Raw genomic sequence first — 6,015 nt, 5'->3', positions numbered from 1 at the left:
ATATTTTTTCCATCCGTGGAAAAGTATATTATCATAATTTAACATTAGTCAGTTCATACCAGAAATATCATTCATTATAAATATCATATATGTTCATGATAACATCATATGTAACGATCAGTGATCAATGCATTTTATATTCAACCTTTGAAATATTTAGAATATGTCAAACATATGATAAATGACATAAATATCATGTCAATATAAACAAGGTAGACTTATCGCAAGTCCTACCCAAAGATGTATAAAACATCCATGTATAATGTTATGCATGCATTGCACTCATTTTGAAATTATATGCAATTCAAAATATAAGCCTCACTAAGCTTTAACTTGATCATTTGCTTCTAATTCGATTAAATCCAAAAATTTGCCATAATATCATATTATGGTAGTTTGCACTACCTTTAAAGAAATATTATTCTATATTAATATACACCTTTAAAAATTATTCCATTTATACCATTTGAAACTAGACTAAAATAAAAATCTATCCATATAAGTCACTCATTCTAGGTCAATTTGTACAATTTATGGAAAATTTTCAAAGTTGACCGACAGAATCTGTTACGAGCAGAATCTGTTGCCCCGTATTTGACCTATCACGGTTAAAAATTCATATCTTTTTTTGTACACATAGAAATTTGTTTCTGTTTTTCTAAAAAAACTAGACTGGTATAATAGTCCAACGGTATAAAAATCATCATCTAATCATTTTTTTTAGAATTTATGGTGATTTTCTAAACTTTGTCCATAACATAAATTCTAAGCTGGTTTCACCAATTTGCATTTTCAACTTGTTCACTAATTTTATTATCTCACCAAATGCACATATATACATGCATCACAAATCACATGACATTTTTAGGAGTCACTCTTTACCATAGTAACTCCATCACTGGTTCATCGCAAGCCAATGTTTGTTCGATAACATAAGTACAAATTAAATTTGCACTCACCTGGTGTTCTTAGCTTGCAACATTCCTTGGAATTTCCCATTTCATCCTTAAGCTTCTTCTTAGCTTTAATAATATTTTATCTTGCTTTCAAGCACTCAATCTCTAAATAAACATCATTACCAAACATATACAAATTCAAACCAAATGTTAGAATCTTACTAACATAGGCATGTTAGAATCTTACTAACATAGGCATACTTTGGAACATAATTTCCTAACAAATTTTTCGATGCTTACTTGATATAATTTCCACGTCACAACATAAATTTTGACCTTAATACTTTTAATTGACCACTCAAGTTTCATTTTATCCCAACTTCACAAAATATTTTCACTTAAGCTACTAACCTTTCCATCTATGTGATTTAAACCTCAACTTTTACAAGCTTTCTAAAATAATCAAATTTCACATCCTAACTTCAATTTCAACACTCAAACATTAATTTCGAGCATATCACATCAACTATTAAAAAATTACACAACAATCAACATTTTTCCAAAATTGCCGATTTGGTCCCCTAACTTTTAAAAAATTATAGAATTATCCCCAAATTTTCTAAGTCTTTTAGAATACTTCCTATATCATTTTCAGTCCTTGCAGAATTTTTACAGAATTTTCCTCTTCTTTTAAGACCAAGGTCGAATGATTCAAAGTTCCAAAACTAGGTTTTTCAAGATTTTGCTAGGTTTTTCATGATTTTGCTCGGTTTTGATTCAATTCAAGCATTAAATCAACTTCCATCCAACCTTACATAATCTCTATAATCAAATTTCATAAAAACACACAGTTTCTCTAACTTATAATTTGGCTTAATATCAAGAAACATTTCTAGAATGATTGAACATGTTTTAATCATCATACATGCATCGAGATTCATCATCAATTCCATAAACCCTAATATGAACATAAACCCTAGAATTTGTTATCTTTTAACACCAACCAAATTAACAAGTAATAATAATACCAAATAATACCGTTTTTTCGACTAGAATAATTTTCTATTTCACGACATGATCTAAATTCCTAATGAATTGGCTTGAAAAATCAAAAGAATTTTTTTTTCTTGCCTTTGAATGCCTAACGACAAAGATGGTGAAGATGAATAAATTCTCTTGAAAATTCTTCATCTTTCTTTATTAAATAATGAATTAAAAGATCATTAAATGCTAAATTACCAATTTACCCTTAAAATTAAAATATCTTTACTAAGTTACCATTAATGAAATTGATATTTACTTTAATACCAACCCTCATAAACCTTATCATCTTCCAAAGTCAAAGATAAACAAAATATTTCCCACTTTATCGTTTTGCCCTTGCAATTTCCCAAAAATTACAATCTTGTCACTATAATTCAACGATCCAAATTTAACATGGAATTAAATCCTCAAATCCAATGCTCCATATTATTTTCCATCATTTTAAAATATGGAAATAATATTTATAAGCTTAATTTATCATCCTTCAAATTTTCCCAAAATTTTTATCCGATCCGATTTACCGAATTTTTACCGGACTTTATCACTTTATATCTTTTAATACCAAATCCGTACGAAAAATCTGATTCCCACAGAAACTTCATTCTTGGGGGTAAACTATTCATTTACATGGTCGGATTACATAACTTTTTAAAATTATACTTTAGTCCCTTAAATTTTCCAAAGTTTATACTTTGGCCACTTAACTTTCAAATTTTACATTTTGGTCACTAACCAAATCCATTTATGGAATAAAAATTCTTTTTGGGAAAATTTCCACTTAGATCCTTAAACTTTCCTAATTTTCTTTTTTGGCCATCAAACTTTCAAAATTTGCATTTTGGTTAATAACTAAAATTTTGGGGTATTACAATTATACCCTCTTTTTATGAACACATTACATGGGGCTCACCCAATTGTTGTCAGAAATGGGGTATATAATACCAACATCCAGCCTTTTAATGACTTCTTTGCGAACAACTTCCTTTTATAATCGGGTTCAACCATCTTTTCTGCTCAATAGAACTACTATTCGGATCCTCCAACAGAATTTTATGCATGCAAAATGCTGGACTAATCCCCTTGATATCAGCTATGCTCCATACAATTTCCTTCATATGTTGCTTCAGCAAAAAATCATACTATCAGCTTGTTATGTTGTAAGTTGTGCTGCAACAATCATTGGTAGAGTATCATTTCCTCCAAAGAAAGCATATCTCAAATGCTTGTGCAAGGGTTTGAGCTCAAGTTTAGGTGTTTTTCTATAGACGTATTCGGTGCTTGAATAAGTCAATCGAGAAGGTCGAATGGCTCAAAGTGTTGCATAAATGTTCCTTCCACATTGTTTTCAAGTTCTTCAGTTGCTATAACATTGGCTGCAACAACTCCCACGCTATAGCTTTCGTCCAAATGCTCCTGCACATAAACATCAATAGCATCAATGCTATTACACTCATCATTGTCATTCACTTAAGAAAAAATTTTCAAAATATTAAAAGTAATGTATTCATCATTTAAGCACATAGTGAGTTCTCCCTTTTCAACATCAATTAGTGTTCGCCCTGTAGCAAAGAAGGGTCTTCCAAGAATGATTAGAACTTCTTTGTCAGCTTCACAGTCGTGTATAATGAAGTTATTAGGGAATATAAATTTATTCAGTTGAACCAAATATTCTCCACTATTCCACTTGGATGTACGGTGGATCGATTGGCAAGTTGTAACATTACGGTTGTTGACCTTACGTCTCCACTTATAAACTTCCTGAAAATATATAAGGGCATTAGGTTAATGTTGGGACTTAGGTCACCCAAAGCTTTACCAATAAACTGGTTACCAATGCTACAAAGGATAGTAAAGCTCCTAAGGTCTTTGAGTTTTGGCGGTAGTCAGCTTATGGTCATTGCACTGCAGCCTTTAGTCAGTGCAAAAGTTTCAAACTCGCATATCATCCTTTTCTTTGATAGTACTTCTCGCATAAATTTGACGTAGTTGGGGTTTTGCTCCAAAGCATCTATAAATGGGATGTTGATGGTTAATTGGCGAAGCACATCAATTAATGCTTTAAATTGTTGACCCTCTTTGGTCTTCTTGAAACATTAAGGAAACGAATGAGGAGCTCTTGAAGTTGATTGATTCTGAGCTGGCTATGGCATCGTGGGTGTGACAGGAGGCATTGGTTGAGGTGATGTTATAGGCATTGCTCCATAATAGCTACTTTGTCTAGCGTTCTTTACTGCAACATCTGGGATAGATGTTTCTTGTGCTACCTCCTTATCCTTAGTTTACTGTTCATCACCTTTTTTCTTGTTCTTAGCAGTGGGTCTCCCAATATGGATTCCACTCCTGGTCATGATGGCTTTGCAATACTCATTACAATAAGCCTTCCTATGAGCCTTAAGGACTTGTGTATCGCTGGTCAGCATCCCTAGTTGCTTATTGCTTAAAGCATTAGCCAGCTGATCAACTTGATTCTCTAGCGTTCTTAATGATGCTGACTAAATTTGAATTAAAACTTCATTCCTTTGATATGTTGCTTCATTTCTTGAATAGTAAACCTTTAGTAGGTATTCAAGGGAGTTCAGGTTGGGCGCTTGATTAGAGTTTTACTCTTGATAATTCTGCCTTTGTTGAGGTTGTTCTGGTTATCGATGTTGTGGTATAATTGGTTATTGATTGTAATGTTGCTAATGGTTAGCAAAATTGGATTGTACAATATTTGGATTATCAATGTTTTGCCTCATCCATGAAAAATTGGGGTGGTTGCAGTAGTTGACATTGTATATATTCCCATATTTGTATGGTGTTGCAGCATTGCATCTATTGAACATGTTCCTCGTATTGGGGTATTGATAGTCGTTATTGGAAACCCTTTCCAATATATCATATGCATCATTGTATGGCTTGTCCAACATTGCTCCATTTACTGAAGCATTGACCACCATGCGAGTGTTCATATTCAACATATTATAAAACATCTTTATTTGTGTCTAATGGGGAAATCCATTCATAGGGCACTTTCGAAGCAACTCTTAAAATGCTCCTAAACTTCGTATGGATTCTCATCTTTGAGTTGCTTGAAGGAGGTAAGGTCATTCCTAAACTTTGCATTCATGTAAGAAGGATTGAAGTACAGTAGATATTTTTGTGCTAATTTATTCCAGGATGCTATAGCACCCGTGGTAGCGAATTTATCCATGCTCTAGCTTTGTCGTATAGTAAATACATAAATAGCTTCAGCTTCAGCACCTCTTCAGGGACTTCTTGCTAAATAAATGAATCATACACCTCAATGAATGCTCTAAGGTGTGCTCTTGGGTCTTCGATGAACGATTCACTATATTGCCCCATGGACTATAGCATTTGGAACATTATTGTCTTCAACTTAAAATTGGCGGCTTGAATGACTGGTCATACTATTTTAGGATGTAAATCGTATAATGTAGGGATAACATGTTCCCTGATTGGTCAGTTATGATCATCCATATTGAAATAATATTGCTTCTCAACTTTGATACCGTACGACATTTCTTTTTCAGTAGTATGTTGCAGCAGTGGCAGGGCATTGTGGCCTTGTGGTTGGTCACCTATTTGAATTCGGTTTCGATTAGCCTTTCATCAATGACGTCTAAAGGTTATCTCTATTTAGGATCAAATGGTACTTAGTCGTCACTATCGGGCATGCAATATAAAAATACCTACATAAAGAAAAGAAAAGAATTAGTAAAACAAAACTCAAAAGCAAACAGTTGGTCCCTATCAACGGTGCCAAGAAATTTATGCTTATAAAAATATTATAGCAATCATGCAAGTATACGTACCATCACCAAGTGATAAAATGGAAATCCTCTAAGGATTTAGGATGTCAAACCCACAGAGAGCAGAAAATTTACAATTGAGTTAATGAAATAAATATTGGTTGAATTGACATAAAAATGAAACAAGTATTAAAAGAGAAGAGATAATTGAAAAGAGGCGATGTCATGCTATAACATTGTTAAAAGGGATTATTTTCCATGTTCATGCATTTAATTTAACTACAATGTATTCATCATTGATTACTATTAGTGAATTAATATGA

This window comes from Hibiscus syriacus, unplaced genomic scaffold (assembly GCF_006381635.1).
Source record: "Hibiscus syriacus cultivar Baekdansim isolate YM2019G1 unplaced genomic scaffold, ASM638163v2 tig00111467_pilon, whole genome shotgun sequence".
Taxonomy (NCBI): Eukaryota; Viridiplantae; Streptophyta; class Magnoliopsida; order Malvales; family Malvaceae; genus Hibiscus; species Hibiscus syriacus.
Note: the sequence above shows the minus strand (reverse complement) of the source record.